Below are 25,014 nucleotides of genomic sequence, written 5' to 3'. Positions count from 1 at the left end.
ATTTTTGTTCTTGCCTTTTAGGGCACGGTGATTTGCAGCCCTGTAGAGCAAGCCCGGCTTTATTAAATGCTCAGCCGCATTGGCACAAAACAACACAGTCACATGGTCTTTAGCTGCTTTGAAGCCAGGGGCTTGTCTTTCTGAGTTCGAAGTGTAAGTGCAGTTGGGCATTTTTTTCCAGAAGAGCCCAGTCTCGTCAGCATTAAAAACTTGTTCCGGAAGATAGCCCTTTTCTTCTATGATTTTCTTTAATTGTTTGGGGTAGGCTTTTGCTGCCTCTTCATTGGCAGATGCAGCTTCACCAGTAGTCTGCACATTTTTGAGGTTGAAGCGGTTCCTAAAACTGTTAAGCCAACCTTGGCTGGCTTTGAATTCCTTTCCATCAGAAGGCTGTCCCTCTTCGGCAGGAGGTTTGAACAGCGCATGGAAGCTAAGAGCCTTTTCTCGCAACGTGTTGTCATCGATAGGCACACATTTACAGTTCATGTCTTCCAGCCATAAGTTTAATGCCTTTTCAGTCTTCACTAAAGTCTTATCACGCACCTGGCTCGTCACCTTAGCAGTTATTGGAGCACTTGATGCCACGGCTTGACGAATTTCTCTCTCTCGAATCTTGATGGCATGATGCTAGATTTGTTGCAGCCATATTTACGCGCCACATTGGAGACCGACATACCTTCTCTCAATAAGTCCAACACAGCCAGTTTTTCCTCCAGCATTGGAACAGATTGCTGTTTCTTCGGTTGAGCACCAGATGAAGTAGTTGGCTTGCCCATGTTGTACGAAAAATACGTACAGTATCTTTAAACACTAGAATCAAACTCAGCGTGGTGAGATGCTCACACTTTGAGAGGCACGCAGGAACTGAGACCGACTGAGGGAACAGCAGGTTCATGTCTCCCATCTCACACTCACTCCGGGGCATACGCTCATTGAGTGGAATGATGGGCGGAATCGCCAGCACTGTTTTCAGGTATCTTGTTATTTTTCTTTCTTTTTGCCAACCGCATATAGTTGAATTCTCGTCAGTTAAATGAGCATATGATGCGACTCACCTGTGCATAAAAGGTTGTTACAAGGAGGAGGGTGAAAAATTGTTCTTGTTAACCTCTGAGGATAGGACAAGAAGCAATGGGCTTAAATTGCAGCAAGAGCAGTGTAGGTTGGAGATTAGGAAAAACTTCCTAATTATCAGGGTGGTTCAGCACTGGAATTAATTGCCTAGAGAGGTTGTAGAATCTCTGTTACTTGAGATTTTTAAGTACAAGTTAGACAAACACCTGTTGGGGATGGTCTAGATAATACTTAGTCCTGCCTTGAGTGCAGGGGACTGGACTAGATGACCTCTCGAGGTTCCTTTCAGTCCTATGATTCTGTAATACTTCCCTTCCACACAGGATTGCTGTGAGGATAAATTAATTAGTATAGGTGAGGTGCTTAGTACTCTGGAAGTGGGGGATACATAAGATCTTGCATAGAACTTGTTGAATTGTGTTAAGGCTGGTAGAGCTTTGCTTTTGCACATCGCACTGAAGAACATCTGAGAAACCCACAGAAGCAAATGCTGCTTCAGAGAAGCATATTGAAATTAGTGAAAGGCAGGTTGTCTACTGGTGTTTTCTCTGGATTGACTGTGGCCTATCCTGAGGTGACTGTGCTGAGAACTTCCATGCAGTGTCTTGTTATAGAGTCAAAACCATCCTCCCTGATTTCAGGGTTCAGGATGAATGCAATGGATCATGAATTTAATTAAGAAAGGGTGTTCTTAAAATAGGCGTGGTTGTGTGTGACCTCACATATCCCCACAAAAAGGTTGGTTTTATTTGGTTCCAATATTTTGTATCCATCCATACAACAGTGGAGTGCTACATGATCTGGATCATATTTGATCATAATGATGGTAATATAAAATTCATATTGATGTGGATGTTTTTGCAGCTCTGCCTATGCAGCTTCATTTACAGTTTTATAGATGATACTTGGCTAATTTCTGAGCAGCTGCAAGATCACAGTCACATGCTCTGAAACCCATAGTATCGGCAGATGTGGGCCTACTGCTTGTCAGTTGCAAAACTTTTCTCTATTGTCCTTTAATAGACGGATGAAAATGAGTGTATGTCTGTTTGTGTTATTGAAATAATTCTGGAAACATTATCTGGCTTAGATAATTAATTGCAGATGCTTTAATGTTAGTAGCTTGTCTTGAACTATATAGCGAGGCAACCTTTTATATAGAGAAAACATACGCTCTGACTTCTTTGGTTTTACTAGTAGCAATTCCAAAATATAAATTGCTTCATTAAATTGAAATCAGCAAAATGTTAGCAACCTGCTTCCTCTCTTTTAAGAGGATTGACATACAGTTTCACTCTCCAGACATGTACCTGGCAGCCTTTCAGGGAAGCCCAATATAGAGGTAATATGGTATAGCAGATAGGGCACTCATCAGAAGAGGCAGGAGACCTGCGTTCTCTGCCACTGACCTGCTGTGTGAGTTCACTTCTCTGTGCGTTTGTCTGACCTTCCTCCCTTTGTCTGTCTTGTCATTGTAGATGGTAAACTCTAGGGCAGGGACTATATCATGTTGTGTGTTTGTATGGGGTGTAGGGCTCCTATCTCAGCTGGGGCTTCGAGGATTTACCTCTCTGCTTTTTAAAAGAAAACAGAATGTTTTGTTACTGATGGCCTGTTGGCTAGTGCTGAATGCTGGTAGGATATGGAGATGATATGTTTAATCTAAGTAGGGCAGGGCTTGGCTAGCTCCCAGGGCAGAGTGTTCTGAATGCAGCTGTTAGAAGGGTATCACTTTTTTGGAGGACTGAGAAATAGAAGCTCTTTGAGTAAATTCCCACTTGGACTAACCAAACAACATAGGGTTTTGTTCACAGAGTTACCATATGTAAGTTCTAACCCCCACCCAAACCAAAACAGGGAGACCTAGAAAGCACTTTAGGGTGGTGAGACACTTGTTTACAATGAGGTTTGCAAGGGAGAGTTTGTACACACACTACCGGCACCTGCTAAAACAAATGACTTAAATATGTGACCGACACACATAGGAAAGGGAAGACAGTTTGAAGAATAATTAACAATGAGTGGGTCAAAAAGCTCATCTTCCCAGGATCACAGGGACTCTAGCTCATATATTTCCTAGGTCCCATGTTTTATGAAATCTGCTAAAATGTAGGGGATATGATTAGGCAGCAGAAGAGAGAACTGCTCCACGGAGACTATCGTAACTATATTTTGTTTAATTTTTGTATTTATCCTCCATATAATCTGCAGTTACAGTAAAATAACAAACTTTGCCATGTCACTTTATGGGTCTTCCTCTTATTAACTCACTGCGGAAGTTCTTGTTGGGATACTGGTATTTTTAAAGAACTTGGGGAACAGACTGGCTCAAAGGCTTCATAATGGTATTTAGAGCCTTTCAGCTCTAGATTACTGGTTTAAGTCTGGCCTAGATCAGCACCAAAAGCCCTTGATACCTTCTGGTTTTTTTTGGATGGAGGGCTGTGTGCCAAGGCACTGAGGCCTTAATTCAGTTCCTCCAGACAAAAGGTTCTCATATAGGGTAGAATGGGCTCAACAAATTAAGGTAGCTTTTGGCTCCTGTTATCTTACAGGACAAGGAAGAAGAGAAATGAGGACTCTGCTATACAGCCCTTCTTATCTAATTGTTCACAAGGATACATGGAATTGCGTGTTCACCAAAGATCTAGTCTGTTGCATAGTTTGATTTTACCACAGTGAAGCCAGTTCATTGGCTTTCCTGTTCTCCAGGCATGAACATTATAGCACACTCTGGATGGATTTTAATGTTTACCTAAAGGGGTCTAGTTTTTCTGCAAATCAAAAAAGCCATCTCCATCCTTTCCACTTCTTTTGTGCAACTGCAAAGCTGCAGCTCCTCTATATTTATTGCAGCTAGGGAGATCGAGGTCTGCATTGGATGAGACTAAAAATGAGAAGAGGTTTTAAGCCCATACATATGAAGGATCCACCTATCCGAGCATCCTGCACCCATCTACATGGTATCAGAAACTGGGAATGGGCGACAGGATGGGTCACTTGATGATTACCTGTTCTGTTCATTCCCTCTAAAGCACCTGGCATTGGCTACTGTTGGAAGATAGTATACTGGGCTAGATGGCCTTTGGTCTGACCCAGTATGGCCGTTCTTATGTTCAGAGCACCTTCCATTAAGTTAGTGTGAGTTTGTTGTGCGGGAATGTTGCAAACTGGCTGCGGGAAGTCCTTTCACACAGCCTGAGGCTATTGCATATTAGATATTTAGCCCTCAACAGGAAATTTTAGCCTTTGTCTAGGAAAATCCATGTTCTATTGTTAGGGCTCTACCAAATTCATGGTCCATTTTGGTCAATTTCACGTTCATGGGTTTTTAAAAATAATAAGTTTCATGATTTCAGCTATTTAAATATAAAATTTCATGGTGTTGTAATTGTAGGGGTCTTGACCCAAAACAGGAGTTGTGGAGGGGTCGCCAGGTTATTATGGGGTGGTTGCGGTACTGCTACCCTTACTTCTGTGCTGCTGGGGGCGGGCCTGCCTTCAGAGCTGGGCAGCGGGAGAGCGGCGGCTGCTGGCCGGGAGCCCAGCTCTGAGGACAGCAGCGCAGAAGGATGGCATGGGATGGTATTGCCGCCCTTCCTTCTGCGCTGCTGCCTGCAGAGCTGAGCCCTCAGACAGCAGCTGCAACTCTCTGGCCGCCCAGCTCTGAAGGCAGCACAGAAGTAAGGGTGGCAATACCACAATCCCCCTAAAATAACCTTGCACTCCCCTACAACTTCCTTTTGGATCAGCACCCCCAATTTGAGAAACGCTGGTCCCCCCTGTGAAATATGTATAGTATAAGATAAAAGCACACACAAGACCAGATTTCATGGTCCGTGACACGTTTTTCATAGCCGTGAATTTGGTAAGGCCCGATCTATTGTTCAAGCCAGTCCTTGATAAGCTTTATTTGTTCACAAAGTAACTGTTTTCTCTTGGACTGGTTGGTATCGGACCTGAGTGCTTGTTTTCCAGGTCTCTTTTCTGATCTACATGGAAGTTATTTTCCAGGCACTGAATAAGAGTTGAGACTTAAATAATTCATTTGTCCAGCTAGTCTTACTCAAATTTAGCCTGAAATATAAATGTGAGAAAGACATGAACATCAAAATTCTGGATTTTATCTAGTCTGCTGAGTATCAGGCTTTTTTATATAGTGATAAACAGCTCAGAAACTAAATTGGAAAAGCTGTCTGGGTTTCACAAGGTAGCTGTTTAGTGCCTCCTGTTCACTTGTTTTTCTTTTTTTAATACATCAGAGAAGAGTGAATCAGTTTCCGCTTAGAGGATTAGATTGTTCCAAGGGCCGGGAAGGACCCATGCTGGTTACAGATTGTTACTAGAAGATATTGTAGAGGCAGAAGGGGAACAGGGAGCATTTTCTTATTGTACCTGTTAACTGGGATTTGGAGATTCAGCTCCATTTCCATAAAAGGAACAGTTTTAGAATTCACGTCAATCAGCAGCCTATGCCAGTATCTGAGAAAGTCCCCAAGTCCAGTCTTTAATGCCAGGTAAAGAAATACAGGGATTTTCTTGCAGGGATTTGGAAACCCAAATTTCAAGACCCTTGATAGTGTCACAAATCCAGAATGAAATGAAGAAGACACTGAAGGGTCAAAACATGGGCTGCAAGCAGAGGGACGCATTTTGTGGTCCTTAATTAAGTCAGTGGGAGTTGTGCTCAATTAAGGATCATGGAATTTGATTCAAAGGTAGTTGCTGCAAAGCTCAGTGAAAGTGTTTCTAACCTCTTCTTGTATAGAGCTATTGGTTAAAGTGCCAGAAGAAAGCTGTCTTACTGGTTGGGGGCAAATTAGGGACAGCGCATGAAAACCCTCGCTCACATGAGTAATAATAATAATTAATAGTGCCATTGGCTTCTTTAAACTGCTTGGGTGAATAAGGATTACTCATGTGAATGAGGTTTGGCAGGTCTGGGGCCTTCCATTGTGCCAGAAATCTATCTACCCTTGTCTTCTAGAAACATATTTGGTGCAGTCTCTGAAATGAATATACACCACAAGAACCAGCAGTTTGGACCAGTTATCAGACTGAAACTGGTGAATCTGCAGGTTAGCTTTCATAATACTTCACCTTTGATCCCCTAGCCTGAGCTGTTACCATTAGCTGGGGACTGAGTGCATATGAAGTTCTGTGGATGTACTGAGACACTTGCCAGAACTCGAGTATTTTTTGGCTCTAACAGCCAATCAGGAAACACTACAAATTCTTATTTTTCTGAACGAAACAGTACTAGGGATGCCAGCAGAATATGTTGTTTTGACTGATTTTCTTTGTAAATAAACAGTTTTCTTGCCAAGAGTGTGCCAGGGCATACTGCACCATTATTTCCCTCCTTGGGACTAGCATCACCAAGAGCTTTGCTGGTGCATCAAAAATGTACTGTGACTAACAACACTGAGTATTCTTCCAGTCTTTCCCTTCCCTCAGGGAATGCTACTTGCACCTTTTAAAAACAGAATAGCCCAGGTTTTGCTGTTAGTCACTCCAGTTACAGTTCTCTTACCAATTGCTTGTGCTAGAAGTTAAACCAGAGCCTGTAGGGTGCCATACATACATCATAGACCGTTGCACTAGCCCCGTGCAAAGCATCTTTGGTTGAGTATAGACAAAAATATTAATGTATACAGTCCATTATTAATCTGAGACCTGGCTGCTGACGATGCTAACACGCTACTGATGCAGCTAGCCCAGGTGACTTAAGTACCATTTTAAAATAAAACCACTATCAGCCATTTTAAAATATCTTCTTGGTATATATTTCCTTATTTGAGCTGTGAATGAACCTGTAGTCTTGGGAGTGTAGTTATGTGATTGATGGTTTTATAACCCTGAATAGCAGCTCCAGATAATGGCATATCCAAGTCTGAAAGTATGACTCCAATCACCATAGAATCTAGGCATGAACAGACTAAGGGTCATGCAGTCTCTGAGTGCCACCGCAGTGTTGGCATTGATACCATTTCATCATTGCCTGTGATTCCATCACTTTCCCTTATGTCGCCTGGCCTCTATTCTAACATCTTAAAATCTGCCATAGGACACAGAAGCGATAAAGTGTAATAAATCTATTATCCTAAATTCATGAGAAGATTGGGCATCTGCTCTGAATGGCCTACCAGATTCTATTTTAGTAAACAGATACAGCCCTAAGAAAATGAAAATCATCTCTTCAAATTGCAGAATGCTTTTTTTAAGTTCTAGTGTGCTGCAAAAGAATTCCCCCATGAATAAAGCTGGCAGTAATAACAATATCAGCATCCGCTGAAGGCTGCTGGCAGAATTATCTTTCCACTGACTTTCCTAAGCTGATTTATTTATGGGCACTGGACAAGACTAATTTAGTCTGGAATGTAGGTAAAGAGACGATGACTGTAATAAAATTAAGTATTTGCATAAGAGAAGCACTATGCAGGATAATTTATCGTTTCTATCTAGCACATTAAAGGGAAACATTCTAGATATAAAAAATAAAATAAAATGCATTGGCTCTTCAGCTGAGTGAAGCATTCGGGTTTTGAAGATGATTAGCCAGGGGAACTCACTGAGTATTTTTTATTAACATGTAGTACCCTCCTGGTGCACCCATGGTCCTCAAGAGTGGTGGAGCCTACTTAGCGCTTCCTCAGAAGTGCCTCAGAGGCCTGCCTTATGGCTAATGGACCCTGTGCTGCTTGGATTGATCACAATTCTCAGCTCTTCGTTTAACTGGGCTCCTTGGTTGATACTGGACTTCTGAGATTTGGTGCTTGCATCTAATAGCTGGGTAAATAAAGGAATAAACATAGCTCTAGGAGAAACAGAGTTCTGTAAAGGAGTTAACAGTTCCAGAAAGCTCCTAATACGTCACTGTAAAACAGGATCTGGTGGCAAATTGTCTAAGGGGGGGGTGTAGGTGGAATCAAAAGGTAAAAGAAAAAGGCCTAGACATCAAGGGGAAATGGATGAGCAACCCCCCCAGCAGCAATCAAATACTTTCTCCACCAAGGAATCCCATCCCTTTTTACTAAAGAAACATAATCAGAGCCCCCAGAAGCGAAGTGGGTTCACCCTCCAAGTGTTCCTACCAGGTTCTGAGTGGACACTGCCCCGTGAGCCAGAAGCTCTACGGATTAATTTGAAGAAGAGGAGCTTTATAGTTAGGACTCAGCTGCAGGATGGTAGCAGGTCTGGCTAGTGCTCGGGGTGTGCTGGTGCAGACACCCCTCTCCCACTGTTGGTGAGTCTTCATGGAGTTTAGCTGAGTCTTGTGCCCCACTGACAAAAGTGTAGCTCTCAGTGTTGTGCTATCATCTCTCCGGGTGTTGCTGGAACCATTCCCCAGGCTCTGGAGCAAGGGAGGCTTATCGAGTGAGCCTGTCTTCTCCCTCGGGTGGAACCCTCCAGGCTGTGGAGTTTCAGGGCTGGCAGGTTGCCACTTCTCTTTTCCTGGTGTATCTGGCTTGTGGCTTATGACTTCCAAGGGGATTTGGAAGCTTGTGGCTCCTTTCCCTAGCCAAAACCCTAGGGTAAGGCGTAGCCTTTCCCTGCTGCCTCCTTGAGGGCAGCTAGCTTGGGGTGAACCCTTGTGTGAGCCTCTAGTGCCTCACATCAGCTGGGCTTCTTCCCTTCTGCTCAGTACAGACACAAAGTGACTGCTCCCGCTGCTGGGAAATTAATCACGTTCCTTGTCTTAAAATGTGCTTATCAGGTCTCTGTGCACATGAGTGCAGCCCCAGGCATGAACACGATTTCCTGGGCTTGTAGTTAGTTGTCATGGCTCCCATGCTTTTCCCATTTGTGGCTCAGCCGATGCTGGCTATTTGGGCACAGGTGCCTGTGACAGGCCATCCTGTGAGGTCCTAGGGAGCTTTTCATTCCCTGGCACCTCCTTATAAGCTCCTTGCATGGGGGGGGGCGGTGCCAGGCAGCCAGTCATCTTCCCACTTACTGCTTCTGGGCTACTGTGGGAGCTGCTGCTTTAAGCCTCATGATGATGCTGTGGTCAGGCTTCCCAGGCACACCCAATAAACTGGCTGGAACCCAACTCAAGGTCGAGAGTTGAATAGTGATCAGTGAATCATCTCTATATTGTGCTTCCCTGCACATCCAGGACTCAGTAGGATGCAGTGACTGATCTGGCACAGGTATATTAACCTCTCCTCACTGAAGAGAGCAGCCCACGCCAGTCAGGGTGATGGACAGCCACCAGGTGATAAAGGAACGATTGTATGCCGTACTTGCTCCACTTGTCCCTGGTCCTTAGCTAAAAGGGATATTTCAGGTCCCAGTTATTTAACCTGACGTCAGGGTCATTGCTGCATCCTGCTGACTTCTCCCTCCTTCCACCAGAAGAGTTTTCTGGTCTTTGTATGTGATCAGGAATGATCACAGTAGCGTGTCAGGACACGTAACAAATCAGATTGGCCTCTGGATATAAGGAGTATTGGTCAGTCATCAAGTAGGAGCATCTGTGACCTAAATGTTGGAGTACCAGGCCAAGAGATGGGGGTTCTGTTCTGAGCTCTGCCATTGGTTCTCTTCACCTCTCTGTGCTTCTCTTGTTCCACATATAAAACAGCAACAATGATTCTCCCCCACATTTGTAATGCGCTTTCAGAGCTATGGGCAACAAAGAATTATATAAGGGCAAATTATAATTATTACTATCACCTGCCGTCTCTGTTGGCTCCAGTGATGCATCTAACAGGTTGGACTTTTCTGTGTGGTTTGAGATAAAGAGCTGATAAATATAACCACAGGTGAGAGAAAGAGTTCAACTTTGATCTGTGACTGAACTGGAGCAACTTGGGTATCATCCACTGAACCATCAAGCCATCACTTTCTCGCCTGTTTCCTTTGTCTTCCTCTTAGTCCCCCTGTTAGAAGAGGCAGGTTTCTCCCCTCTTTCTACACAGGGTTATTCACATGGTAAAAAATACCATTTTAAAGATGTAATCCAGAGATTCACCAATAGATGTGTATAAGAGATGGGAATTTAGGTACCGGTAGCTCTAGTCATTTCAGGGAGTTTGTCCAGATTAAAAGGGAAGCTATAATAGGCCAGTTGCACCACACCCTGAGCAGAACCCTCAGAGGTTTCCTGTTCTAACATCACTTATTAACATCTCCCTGAGATGAGTCATCTCTGTCTGTCATCCGTCATGTCACTACAACTGCGGGCACAAACTCACTGCTTTAAATGGAAAAAATGTATCAGCCCACTCCGAACATATCAGGCAGCAACAGTAATGTAGTGCATGATCTGCTGGCCATGTGATTACCCTAAGCAGACACCATATATATGTGGACTTGTAGAGCCAGCGACTAACTATGTCTTCCTTTCCAGGGTGACACTAGAACTGGGAGCTCATAGCATATGAACTGCTTTAGGTCCAGTGCATCAGTGGTTCAGGGCTGAGGATGTTCAACTATATGGGAAGCTGGGGAACTTCTCTCCCTTGTTCTCCCCCAACAACCATCTTTCCTACGGCCCCCCAGCATGCTAAGGATGTGTGTGGGAGCATGGCTTCTTGAAAGGAAGCAGGTGGAAGCTGGCTGCAGGAGCTTTGTTCAGGTGAAGGGGCTGGCTCAGTTCCAAGCCCGGTGAGCCAAATGTTAGGTATGCGTTTCTGAATCTCACCGTGAAATGACGCCTTCAGGGTGGACGCTCTACTTTGCAGCTCCATCGGATGACCCCTTCTGGTAGCCTGCCCCTTAACTCCTGAGCCCTTCTCTGGATTGGAAGAGGTGATGCTCTCTTAGGAAAGAATGCTGATTTTGAATGTTCTTGCTCTTTGTGAAGGTGCCAAATGGACAGCCTTGGGGATCAAAGTCCACTCCACACATGCCTGAACCCTAGTCCTGGGGGTCCATTTTGAGGGGTGAGAGAGTACTTCAGCATCTGTGGGATGTTCAGCCCTTAGCCTCGCTCCTCAGGTCACTAATAGCAGTGCCAACTGTGCGGGAGGTTTTGTGATGTGGATATGAGACCCCCACCACCATCTTATTTCATATAAGTGGCCATCAGAGTTTGTCTGTTGGTTGCAACTGACCTGGGCTGATTTGAACTAGTGACCGAGAACTAAAAAGCTCTGTAACCAGAGGCATCGAGTTCCTACCATGCCATGCTGGAAGCTTTCCCTTTGCAGAGGTGCAAAGTGCTTTGGCACAAATCTCGACGCTAGAGTTTGTATTTTCTGGATTGTTTGTGTGCATAATTTTCACCAGCCAGTATCACAGTTAAACATGGAGGTGGAGAAATTGTGCATGCAAATGACCAGTTAGACATCTGAGCCCTCACCTTTTGCCAGACATTCACCTAGTTGACAGTTCCTGTTCAAACAGTCACTGCAATTGAGCATGCAAAATATGCACACATATTTTTGCATTCACATTTCTGACTTTCTTAGGTTAGATGGTAGTACTGCTTTTTCAGGAGATCCTTCCCTCTTTACTCAGTTCTCACTCAGGAAAAACCTTCCATGGAAGTGAGAGGGTTTTTACTGGAGTAAGGACTGCAAGATCTAGGTTTCAACTTCTTCTCTCTCTCTAAAGGATTCATATCTGAGATGAATAAAACAATCATGTTGTTTTAATGGAGTAGTGATTTTCTTTAATGCACCTGTATTTTTCTTAGTCACTTTTAGGCCTTCGCATTTATTTCTTTATTGTTTTCATTTTCCTTTTTTTGCATTATTTATCCTCTGCCCACCCTCCTTTTTTGGCCCATTTTTAAATGATTCTCCTTTGGAGGTATGGGTCACCCGGTCCTTGTGACATTTTCCGCCCCTTCCCAAGGGTTATGATCGATCCTTTTTGTTTTCTTATTGTCCCATGCCCATCACAAAGAGCCTTTAATGCTCCAAAATGTTATGTCGTTCATGCATCTTATCTCCGCATAGCAGGTCCATCGCTACGTAACGCTGCTTTCATCTCCCATTGTTCCCTATGTTAAACTTCAGGAAGCTCATTTCTGGGCCTTTCAGAGCATATTATTGCTGTATCCTGCTGATGTCCTCCTTATTTGCTTAGTCATTAAGCCCTGTTTTAGTGACAGTGCAAAGGTGCACCAGTGCAGTGAGAATTCCTGGGTACTGTGCCTCTGTGTTGGTGCAGTCACCGCTTCCAGGAGCCGTGGGGGAACACGACCTTTGTGCCATCCTTGAAGAGGAAAGGACAGTATCTGCAGCCAGTGTAAACTGGGGATAGGGCCATGGCTCCAACCCATTTGAAGAGGCTGGTGCCAACAGCCGCGCTTGGCCTGGTGAGTCCTGGAGCTCCCTGGGCTCGGACTGCCTAGTCCCTGCACAGAGGACACAGTGCGGGAGGGAGGCTCTTTTCTCACTGTAGTATGTGGGATAAATTCGGTGACATGCATGGAGCTCCATTGACACCAGTGGGGGTTTTCATAGGAGCAGACTGGACTTCCATCATAGACTTTGTTGGGACGCAGTAGTGCTTTGTTTTCTGTTACAGAGATAATAGGTCCTTACTAAAGCCACCAGGCACAGTGGTTTGTCACAGTGGTCCACTCAGTCCAGCGTAACCAGGGTTAATGTAACCTGGAACTAACTAATGGCTCATCCCTTCATAGCGTCTCTGAACCTGCTATGTTAAAACCCAGAGGGGGGGCTAGGGACCGAAATAGGAAAACCACTAAAAACTCTGTGGGGCAGGAAAACGCCAGACGATGCATGAAATTCCTGCTGTGCAGCAGAACAAGAGTTTTGGAAAGTTGCTTTTTTAACATCCAACTCTTCTGCTGTTCGGATTAAAGAAACCTATCCGAGTTGTAAGACAGTGCCAACCATCTGAGTCTATTAGCTGTCTGCTCCATAAATGGCACAGTAATGAACTCGTAGCCTTGAGTTTGCTGTTTACCTGACTACTTCTGTTTAAACAGAAAAGGTTAAACCCTCTAAACAACCCAATAAAAACCCTTCAATACAGATAAAAGGAAACAGCAACACAGGCAATTTAAGTAATTAAGAGCTTGGCCTTCACTTTCTATCTCAAAACAAAATCAATGCAGGGCCAGAGCGAGCGCTGTGTGTCTCCTACGCAGACAGCTAATGTGGGGCTCTTCTCAAGCCAGGATCGGTGTACGGGCACCGAATAGCAGCTCTCTTGCCTCTGTCCGCTGGCCCATGCTCCTTGGGAAGATGAATGGATATTTTGCCAACCTCTGGAAAGCCAGCTCCCTAGGTATCATCTACCCCTAAATCAGTCCTCCCTCCTCAAAAACACCTCCTCCCAAATGGTAGTGCATTAACATACCGTACGTATCCCTCTTTTGGGGCACTATTGACATAATTATGGTAGTGCCAACCCCAAGCATTCAAGAGTCATGAGTCAGACCCCAAGAATTACTTTTGAGGTTCTTTTGCATTTCCTTCTGATTTCTGAGCCATTAGGGTTTGCATTTTCAATATCTTCTCTGCAGCCACGAGACCTAGAAACGTTATTTTTGGCTTTTAAAACTAAAGCTGAGATTCTTACTTAATCACTGGATTCAGGAACTGGGGCTTGAAGAAAAACACTAAATGTTGTGGAGCTCACAGTAAGATCATGACATTGGTCACACTTGCAGCAGACATCCTCATTCACATTTTTTTAACCTCAAGTACCATTCAGGATTGCACTGTGTATTTAACCCTTTCTGGTATCTGAAAGTAAAGCCTTAATCTGAGGTGTATGAAGCAGAATGTCTCTTCCCACTGATAATTGTGGAGCTATAACAAGGGGCTATTATTCAGTACATTGAGGGGGTCTTTCATACTACTTCTCTCCTCCCCACATTCACACGCCCGCTGTAACTCAGGGTTGCTTAATTTGCTAATGGATTTGTAAAACCAGAATTGGTAGGAGCTGACTTTGGAGCAGTACAAAATACTCCAGGCTAATAAGAATGGCCTCTGTGTTTTTTCCTCTTTCTAGAAAACAGAGATGCATTTCCACTGCAGTGTGTTTGAGCAGCATAAAATCACTTCCCAAGTGAAACAAGGTTATGGCCTGATGCCAGCAAAACCTCTGCCTGCCTATGTAGATCTTCCAGGTTTATAAGTAAGTTAGTGGAAATGTGAATGAAGCCAAGTGGCAGCAGTGTAATCATTTGCGTTTGCCTGATTAATTGCACTGCAAAGTACTATTAGGGCCATCGGCAAGGGAAGTTGATTAGCTTTGGGATCGGTCCCCAAATGGACACATTAACACAACAGAGATAACCATGGCAACGTGTCTGGCATTTATGTGCAGGCAGCTTGGGCATCTGAATCAGAGAAGTATAAGACAAAATGGCTGCTTGGTAAAAGTCCGCACATATTTTTATGAAGCTGTTTTTCTCTTGCATTCTGTTCCTTCTCTCATTCAAGAAACAAGCATCAGAACCGCAGCAGGGACAGCGCATGAGGAGGGATTTTTCAAACGGAAGATAGTTTGCAGAGTACAAAGAAATGTTGTTTGTGAAAGACCAGGCAGGACTTAAAAGGAAAGCTCTGCTGGCTGCTTTCAGGAATTTAAGCAGTCAGAGTGAGGTTTTTTTTTTTAAATTAGATGTTTATTGTTATACACTAAGGCATTGTCTCTCCTGCGTGTGGCTGGAGAATTTGCTCTGTGATCCTGATAAGGAGGATGTTCCATCACCTTGCTCGGCAAACTTTGGCAACTTAAATTAACTCTTCATTTTCTAATTTTATGAGCACATTTGCCTTTTTCTTTAGATTTATGGCCTTCAGGTCACCAATTTCCCTTTAGTTTATAGTGGAAACGGGGCCTGAATGGCCATTTTTTTCATATTGTTATAAATCAAGGGTGCAGGTTTTTCTAAAGGGTCACATTATTGAATTATAGACTTCCTTGCTTTCGTTGCACCACCTAGCCCCAAACAATGTCTCTGAAGTACCTGATCCCATGCATCTGAGTGTGTGTGTGTGTGTGTTTATATATGGCAGAGGGGGATGTGTTGATTTTTAGGAATGCTATTTTACACCAGTGCAAGTGAATCCAGCCTGTGACATGGCTTGGGACCCTGCTGTTCAGCCTCCCCTGGAACATTCTTACAACACCCTCTCTTTGTTCCTCTACAGTCCCAAGTTTGACAATCTGTCCCAGCCACCTTGCCTGTGTGCACTAAGCCCCTACGTAAACAGCAGATACAATTATATTAGCAGCCACAGTTTTGAAGGTGCAAATACAGTTTCCCTGGCCATTACTGAGCCATGTTTGAACAAGTGTTCTAGATTAGTGATTTAGATCAAACTTCTGCGCGTGGTTTTCAAGGGGTCATTCTGAATACAGATGAGCCAGACAAGCTGCATATAAACTGTGTGAACGGGCACTCTGTTTAAACTGGGTTTATTAAAGCCAGCTCTCCCAGTGCAGACAAGGCCTGAGTGAAATGAGTTTTGAGCCCTTAGCTCATTTCACCCAAGAAACATTATCTCGAAAATCCATGACTTAGTTCAACATATTTGACAGCCTCCATTTAGAAGCCTAGGAGTAAGTCCACATGCAGACATACCTGCCTGTTGCTGCTAGCAAGTGTGATCAGGGTGTAATGATTGCTGTGACACAGTGGGCGCCTGGGTTGTTACTTGGCCTCAAGACTCAGAGCATTTCAGCATCCAGTTCTGTCAGCTGCATCAGTGTCACTGTGGGATGAGCTGTTGGTGCAGGACATAGACAAATGGTAAGGATGGTTGCACGGGGAACCAGAGCAGCGTTTCCGTCCCAAAGTGCCGCATGCAGGGGAAAGTGTTTGGTTCACCACCTTGTGCCCTCATTTACATTAGTGCAAAACACGGATTTAGCAGCATTTTTTAACCATTCTGCACAGGTGTAAACTACTGCAGAAGGTCCTGGACAGTGGAGAATCTGGCCTCTAGTGCATTGCTGTCTCAGAGAATCTAAACTTTACCTTCAGTAAATGTGAACCAAGCATTCAGCCACCTATAACTGTAGCTTGTTTGGTACCGGACTGGAGGGGTAGATTTCCGCTAAAGTCTCCCGGAAATGCTATTATTACAACTGATTGGACAATGTGCAGCATCCTTTTGTGCATCGTCGCATATCACGCAATGCAGATCATAATTCCAGTGGCGGCACTGAGTGCGTTCCCATGCAGATAATCCAGAGTAAGGGCTTTTTGCTTCCCAAGGCTGAGAAGCACGGGTGCAGTGCTGTGCTTCAGAAGATCTAGGCTCAGGGGTGGATTCTGATCTCATACCAGTGCAAATCAGTTGTAATGCCACGGAAGTCAGAAGAGTCACACTGGCATAAAACCAGCATAAGTGAAATTAGATTCAGGCCCCCAGTTTTTAGGCTGTCTCTGTACATATCATAGAGCAGGAACTAACTACACTGCTAACGTAGCTGTTGAGTCCAGGGTGAGCTCAGCTAGCGGTTACTGGATCCGTTTTATCTCACTGTAAAACCTTGGTAGTAGAGTTTGTCTTCATGAGACTAATAGGAACAGCTTCACACCAATTAGCTGGGCACTGCCAAATTCTGCACACTTCAGGAGACTGCATTGGGAATGAAATAGGCTTTGCTTTTGCGTAGCTATGCCAGCCTCAGAATCGATTGACAACATTGACAACCAGGTTTTAAAAAAGCTCAACATCTGACAGCTCTTATTGTCCTCAGTGCGAGCTGATGGGTCCTGTACACTTTTGAAAATCCTGGCCTTACTGCGAATGTCAGTTTTAGAATCATAGAAGGGTAGGACTGGAAAGGACCTGAATTGATCATCTAGTTCAGTCCCCTGCACTAAAGGCAGGACTAGGTATTATCTAGACCATCCCCAACAGGTGTTTGTTCTTAAAAATCTCCAGTGATGGAGATTCTACAACCTCCCTAAGCAGTGCTTAACCAGGGCTTATTCCAGTGCTTAACCACCCTGATAATTAGGAAGTTTTTCCTAATGTCCAACCTAAACTGCCCTTGCTGTAATTTAAGCCCATTACTTCTTGTCCTATCCTTAGAGGTTAACGAGAACCATTTTTCACCCTCCTTCTTGTGTACCTTTTGTATACTTGAAAACTGTTATGTCCCCTCTCAGTCTTCTCTTCTCCTAAACAACCCAGTTTTTCAATCTTCCCACATAGGTCATGTTTTCTAGACCTTTAATGATTTTTTTGCTCTTCTTGTGTCTTACCTGCAATACTCCTGCTACTACATCTCAGAATTATATTTGCTTTTTTTTGCAACAGTGCTACGCTGTTAACTGGTATTTAGCTTGTGATCCACTATAACTCCCAGATCCCTTTCCACAGTACTTCTTCCTAGGCAATCATTTCCCATTTTGTATGTGTGCAATTGATTGTTCCTTCCTAAGTGGAGTACTTTGCATTTATAGAGCAAGGTTTTGGCCATTAGCAGTTCTTATTCCTGACTTTGCCACTTGTGTGACCTTGGTTCAGTTATTTGACTTCTCAGTTTGCCTCAGTTTGCCCATCTATAAAATGGGTAGGATATTGCTTACCTATTTGAAAGGGGGTGTTGTGAAGCTTAATTAATAAACATTTGTAAAACCTTTTGGGATCCTAAAGGTGCTAAATATAAGTGCTATCTATAGTAGGTACAAAGAATCACTTTTATTAGGATGCTGGAGTCCTGCCTAATAACGGGAAATTCCAAAATCACATAAAGTTTAGTGGTTCTGTTTACAAGAGACACTTCGTATTAATATATATTCCTTACAGTACTCTTAGTTAGTAATGGTGAGTAAACTGCAGTTGAACAGGACCCATGGAAACAATATCATATTGTAATAAACAAAGAGAGTAATGCTTTAATCATTTTCCCCAGTATGAATTTGAGTTAGACATATTAAGACACTTTCCATAATACCAGTGGCTTGTTTTAAACGTATTTATTGAGGGTCAGTAACTGTATCGGTTACATCTTTCCATATTAATAAATACGTTTTTAATAATCAGTTAGCATGTAAGGAGCAAACAGTGGCTGTTCCATAAACTCTAGTTCATTCTGAAATTAAGAAAATTAACTGTAATGTTTATGTTGAAATGTTGGAGAAACCTTAATTTAGGGCTCTACCATTGATAGTGACATTAACAACTATAGACTCCAATCCGCACCTTTGGAATTCTGGGGATCTCAAAGCCATGAGTTAAATACAGTCTTGCATTTTCAGGTTCTCGGTATATAGCTTACACAGCAATTACCAGCGTTAGCCAGATGATGGGAAGACTGAGTGAAGGCTTAGGCCTGGTCTACACTTGGGGGAAGGGGGCGGGGGAGAATTGATTTAAGTTACGCAACTTCAGCTACATGAATAACATAGGTGAAGTCGATGTGCTTAGATCTACTTACCGTGGTGTCTTCATTGCGGTAAGTCAACAGCTGACGTTCTCTCCGTCAACTCCGCCTGCGCCTCTCGCCCTGGTTGACGGGAGAGTGCTCGGCGGTTGATTTATCGCGTCTAAACTAGACGCGATAAATCGACCCCCACTGGATCGATCGCTGCCCGTCAATCCAGTGGGTAATGTAGACCAGCCCTTACTTCTTTCCAGTATCTCAACAATTGGTTTAGCAATGTTGTATTTTAAATTCCTTTCTGCAGGGGGATAATGATATACAGGACCTATGCATATCAGTGCTCCATTAACAGGGCAGTATCATATTTACTGATAATGCATAAAGGATCCCCCAGCCACCGTCAGTCTGCACTTGCATCTCTATCAGACTTAGTACGTTCTAATGATGGTCAATACAGTAAATTGCCTAAGCATGCTGTCCCTTTGGTATGCACGCAGAACATTAATCTTTGCACTTTTATGCCGGGCTAAAAATAAACTCTTCTTTCTGCTGAGGTTCAAAGACCAACATTTTGCGCATCACTTACTGGACATGTTTCAAAGTATCACCTGTTGCAGCTGTCTGTTCAGTAAGCAAGTTATATAACTAGGATTAATAAAGGCTTACAGACTGATTGTGCAGTATAGTTCCTTGATTCTGTTCACCTTTGCACCAGTGAAACAAATATTCATTGCCATTGGATATTTTTTCCAAAAAAGCATTAGGCTTTCCTTTAAGAGCCACTGTGCTGAGCTTTCCTGGTGACTTACCATAGATCTGGTGCTTTGTATTGCTAACCGGAAAGCTCGGTTAATGGATAAAGTCAATATCAGTTCTGGCTGGTCGTGAGCAAGATGCATTGGTGGCTCCTATGTTCCAGGTGACTGGGTACTCCTTAACTCAAAGCACCGAGACTTGCTAGTGATTTTCATAAGTCTAAGCTTTATTGCTTATGCCTGCATTGTATGAATACTCATATAGAATTTACTAAAGACCCGAAGCCCTATCCTAGATTGCACTGGGCTCAGTGTAAAACCTGGGAGGGAATCTCTGAGGGCTAGTCTTTGTTTAGTTTCCAGAATCCTAGCCAGGAATCTGGAGGGGCTGTCCCCAGGTTATTACAGTGGCATCTTTCACTGGCTGACTGACGGTGGTTGTATTTCCTAGTGCATTGCTCCTTGAAGTCACCCTTTGGCTCTTTCTTGGAACTTGGCTTGCATTTTGCTCCTGTAGCACATAATAATACTTCGTAATTGTATAGCACTCCTCATTCTTAGCTCTCAAAGCGCTTTACAAAGGGGCTTACAGGTCTGTATTCTCAGTTCACAGATGGGGAAACCAAGACACAGAGCGATTAGGTGGCTTGCACAAGGTGATGCGGTGAGTCAGTGGACAAGACAAAGAACCCAGGTGTCCTGATTCCCATGCTGTTGCTCTGTTCGCTGAGCCACATAGTCTCATCTCTTACTCGTGCAGCTGAAGTGTGGTGTTCTGATGGCAGTGACCAGTGTGGCTACTGAACAGGCACTGGACTCTAGCCTGGGACTTGAGAGACCTAGGTTCAGTTCCTTGCTCTGTCACAGACTTTCTGTGTGACTTGGGCAAGTCACGTTGTCTCTCCGTGACTCAGTTCCCCATCTGTATAATGGGGATAACAGCACTGCTGCACAGGGGTGCAGTGAGGGTAAATACGGTAAAGGCTGTGAGGCGCTCACATACTATGGTAACAGAGGACATATTACCTAAGTTAGATGGAAGCCAGTTATGGGCTTCAGTAGTGTTGTACTGTGTGTAGTGAGGACAGGATTTGGCTCTAAGACTTCTCAGCTCCAGCCCATCTTTAATATAAAGCAGTTAGTCATTTCCTGTTTCACTGCCCCCTTCCTCCACTCACAGCCTCTCAGAGGAGAACCCCTTTCTGCCCATGTTAACTCCTCAGTGTCAGTGAACTGGCACACAGAGTGGAGATGGCCATGCTGGTCCCTTGTTCCACCAGCCCCACCCCTGCAGCTGTGCCCCCCTTTATCAGCGATGCAGGGAACATGTCTAAGAAGTGGGCATCTCCTGTGATGAATTCTTTGGCAGCCTTATTTTAAAATCAGTTGTAAGCACAGATAGCAGGTTTGATTGTCCTCTCATTTACACAAATGTAACTCCCTGACTTCTGTGAAGCTATTCCCAGTTCACAGAGCTGTAAGTGAGAGGAGAATCAGGCCCACAGGTTTGGCATGATCAGAACTATCCCAGCCACAGATGTTTTTTGAAGGCTGTAATACAGTAAAGTTTGTCGCTGTGTGCTTGTTTGTTTCCTTGCAGCATGTTTGTATATTGACATTTGTGTCATGATGTGATATTTCAGGGAGGAAATGTGATCTGTGCAAATATTGCTGCAAGCTTCAGCTCCTGAATTTGCAGAGAGCTGTCAGAGCTGGCACCGCGTTTTGCTTTTCAGTTCTAGCTCTTCCTGTGATTGCATGTCACTATGTGTGACATGGTTGTCATGCACATGGCAAGTGTGACACGTGATGCTATAAAGTTGCTGAAGAATGCAGGAGAATTGACAGCGGGTGCCTGCTCATTTCCCATCCGGGAAGTTAATGGCAGATGAGGCAGCTTTGCTTCGCTTCTCTTCATCCTGGTTCTTATTACACAGTGTCCAGAATCAATCCATAAGTGTGATATGTGACTCCTTTCATTGCAAAGCACCACAAAGTGCTCCAATCACTATATACATACAGGAGGGCAGCCACCTTCAGCAGTATCATCTACAAGGATTCCTGTGCCATCAGGGTAGCAGGCAGCTTGCTCACAGCACATTATTCGGCAATGTAATCGCATTTGGTCAGGACATCCCTTCTCTTACAAGTGGTGTTCTGGGAGCTTGAACATCTACACAGAGCAGACAGGACCTCAGTTTAATGTCCTCTCCAGGAGCAAAATCTGATATTTTTTGCACTGCGGTAAATTTGAAGTAACTCTCTCTGATGCTAGTGGCGTTACAACCACAGTCAGAATCTGGCCCCCAGTAAACACTATAATACTCAACCGGCCTGATTTTCTTCTCATTTACACTGATGTAACTCAAGAGTTAACTTCACTGAAGTCAAAAGAATTCTGCTGTATTTAGGGGAGAGCTGGGCATAGTTTATCTAGCTGGGAAGGATGAAGAAGTGAAATGACCCTTTTAGAACTTGATTCTATAGTTTCAAAGAGTCTCAGGCTCAGATTTTAATCTTATGACTCTAGGAACACCAGAATAACTCCACTGCAGTAGCTGAGGTGTATTGAGATGCAGGGCAGGATGCATTGCTGGTGGAAATTGGCCTGTGCTGATTTAAATCAATGCAAGATGTAGCCCATCTTCTGACCGTTATGGTTCCAGTCAGATGCTCACGAATCCAGTCCAAGGCCCATCAAAGTCTGTAGGAGCCTTTCCATTAACTTTGCTGTGAATTAGACTGGGCTCTGAATCGCAATGCAATCTCCATTTGTGTGGGAGGGTGGGCAAGGAGGAATTCCAGTGAGTTTCTGCATGGTAGCCCATCATATTATGAAACAGTTCATCCTGAGGTATCTCAGGAGTATATAGCTGTAGTGTTGTACATTCCTACGTAGGGCTTGTGTCGGTTCAGTGGGACTGCTTGTGGAGTAGGGTACTACTCAGTGTGTCTAGAGAGTGGAAGCACTGAACCCATAGCCTTCCTCCACTGGCAGAGAATGGGCCCACCTTGACGTCTCTGAGGCCTGGGAGATAATAGATTTGAGAAGAGGCTTCCTCTTGTGATGGGCAATTCTGGGACACTGTGTTTGGGAAGTGGGAGCTCAGTGTCTGGTGGCTGAGCTGATGTTTCCAAACTCATCTCACCTAAGACAAAGCATTAACCTCACATTCATTCAGAGGGTGAAAAAAGAGCTCCATCCTTTAATTCTCCCCAAGGGATGAACAGCTTCAAAATGTAGAACGAGGACTTGCAGGCAGATCCTGATCTGCTGTATTGCAGGGTGAAAGGGGTCACTCAGTGTAAAAGAGATTGGTATCTGGCTGTCAGTATTTCCTAATTGGGGATTTTAATATCATCCAGTTTGAACTCAGATTGCTCACCCACAATTACAGTTGATCAAATATTGCTGCATGGCAAACCTCCAGAAAAGGCTTGTCAGTTCAGTGCCTTCTGCTAGAGAGTATTGGATCCCTGGGGTGCACTTATGCGACTTGCCAGGGCAGTTGTTGAACAGCACACACTCCTTACTGAGCACCGGCGGGGGGAGCATGTGATCACAAATTATCATGGCACAAAACTAAGGAATGGTCTTGTTTTTGCAGAGGACCCCCCTATACATAATAAGATAGGTATGGCCCCGTCACCTCCTTTGATTACCCCCCACCCCCTGTCCGCCCGCCTGCCCACTTCCCTGGCCTTTTGGTACTGTGGCCAGTGGGGTAGTGTGTGTGTGATTGGGAATGTGCAGAGAGCCCTATCAGGCTTAAAGCCCTGAGTCTGCCTGTCCATCTGTGTAAGCTGCTAACCTACCTAGGCACAGCGTCTCTCCGTTCTGGCTGGGGTAGATCAGCATTGACTCATTATTATGGAAACAGTACCTCACTCAGAGAGAGACAGGATTCCTGAGCTCCTTGAAAAAGCAGCACTATCCTTCACAACCACATTCTTCTGCTTCTAGCTTCACAGTCTAAGAATAACAAGAGTTTCATTGGCTTCTCGTCCCCATCTGATAGCCCTTAAAGTAAATGACTGTAATAGCTGTCATAGCTTGGCTTACCGCGTCTCAGCAGAGGCTGGAGTACCCTACTTTTCACTTGTGCTTTTTCACATTAGATTTCCCAGCTCTGTACAGAGCAGTGATATAAAAATCTAGGCTGGCTATTTCTTTCCTGAAGTGGCACTTTGTCCACGTGATTATTCTCAGTGATCCCCTTCAGTGAGCTCTGAGGGGGAAAAAGCCCTCTGATATCACAGGGACCAATGTGAGGAGATGGATGCAGACAGATTTAGCCGGAGGTAGGGTTATTTGTTTGACTTCGGAATCAAAACATGTGGGAGGTTGCTGCCAACAGATGTGTAGTAATGCTCGCAAGACAGGAAGAAATAAAAGTGCCACATGAAGAGAAAAAATGGCTTAATCCTTCATGGTGAGAGAGGAAAGTATTTAATTCCTCGAAAGATAGGTTGTTCCCACAGAGACCTCGGCCCAAAGCTTTCGTATTGGTTATGGCTCTCTTGAAATCTGGGATTCTGCTGAATGCAGGGTAAAAGAGGCAAGAATGGAGTGTGTGAAGAACAGATGAATTCTTATTGATAACAGTCATCTATTTTTAAAAAAGAATAAAATATGCCATTAAACATTGAATGTGATGGCCTGTTTATTACTCCTGAAGTTGGTAATATTATGAAGCCAGTTTAGCAGAAGGGGAAACTTAGGCGGAAAGTGGCTGAGGCCACAGAGACAGCAAGTAGGAGAGCCAGGCTTGGAACTCAGGAGTTCCTGGCTCCTGGGCTTGTGTTCAGACCACTGAGCGGCTTTGTAAAACAAATTCAGCAGCTCCGTGCTTACATCTATTGAGTGTGGAAGCTTCTGAGGTGCAGGAGGTAGAGGCGGCTCTTAAGGCTGTAGGACAGAGTGGCAGAGGGAGGTAAGCCAGCAAACTCTCTCATGCTGTGTGGGGAAAACGCATTCAGTGATTGACAGTGTCCCGAAGAACTGACAGCTGCTCTCTCTTGTATCATTGTCATATTGCCTAGGGCTGACTCCTCGTTGTTTTTTTTAGGGCTAAGGGATTCCCTTAAGGGAGCAGTAAAAATAAATGAAAGACTGAGGGGGTCACCCCCCTTTTAGAGTTAAGGAGAAGCCTTGTTGCAGATAGCCTAACACAGCTCAGTGCACTGTGTGGTTTTTCTTGTGCCAGAGGCAGCATCAGACTTGGTAGCGTTCCTCGTAGCTTCCAGTGTAATGCAGACCTGCCCGAGCTGGGCTGGACGAATAAGGAGACCTCTAACCTGAGTCTCGTCCCCTGCACATTTGTGCTAATTCAAATCATTTCATGATCAAACTTGCAAATAAAAACATTGCAAGTTTGGGCTCTGCACAATACTTTCTGTTCAGACTAAAGTGAGGGAGAGTGATTTCTGGGAGAAAAGGAATGTCTGGAATGGCTGTTAAGTCCTTCCTGGACATAGCTGTGTGCAAGGATATGTCGGGCGAGTAATGGCATCACAGGGTGGGCAGCTTTCCTGTGCAGAACTAGGTGATTGGGGGCATCATTAAAAAGGGAGAGGGAAGGTAGAATAAATTTAGAGTAGTGTGGTCTAGAGGTTAAAGCAGGCATTGGGAACCCAGGACTCCTGGGTTCTATTCACAGGTCTTCCACTGTCTCATTGTATGGACAAGTTTGGACCGATCAGTCTGTTCCATGATCTGTAAACTGGGGATATTGTGAGGCTCTGTTCATCCATGGTTGTAAAACACTTGGGGTTCCCTAGATGAAAGGCTCTACAGAGCTGCAAACTGTTGTTGTTTGGTAAGATGCCTATTTAACAGTTTTCTACATTCTAAGGCCAGGATTTAGGGATCATAATGGCACAATAAGGCATTCACTGA

At 44.2% G+C, this 25,014-nt stretch overlaps 1 protein-coding gene across 7 annotated transcripts in view; it reads left to right on the top strand.

Annotated features, from left to right (window-relative positions):
• JADE2 (jade family PHD finger 2) overlaps positions 1 to 25,014 on the top strand; it is a 154,424-nt gene that overhangs the window by 60,040 nt on the left and 69,370 nt on the right. The gene's annotated exons all lie outside the window — the stretch shown is intronic.

Source organism: Chelonia mydas, chromosome 8, assembly GCF_015237465.2.
Source record: "Chelonia mydas isolate rCheMyd1 chromosome 8, rCheMyd1.pri.v2, whole genome shotgun sequence".
NCBI classification, from domain to species: Eukaryota; Metazoa; Chordata; order Testudines; family Cheloniidae; genus Chelonia; species Chelonia mydas.
This window is presented reverse-complemented; position numbering and strand designations above follow the sequence as displayed.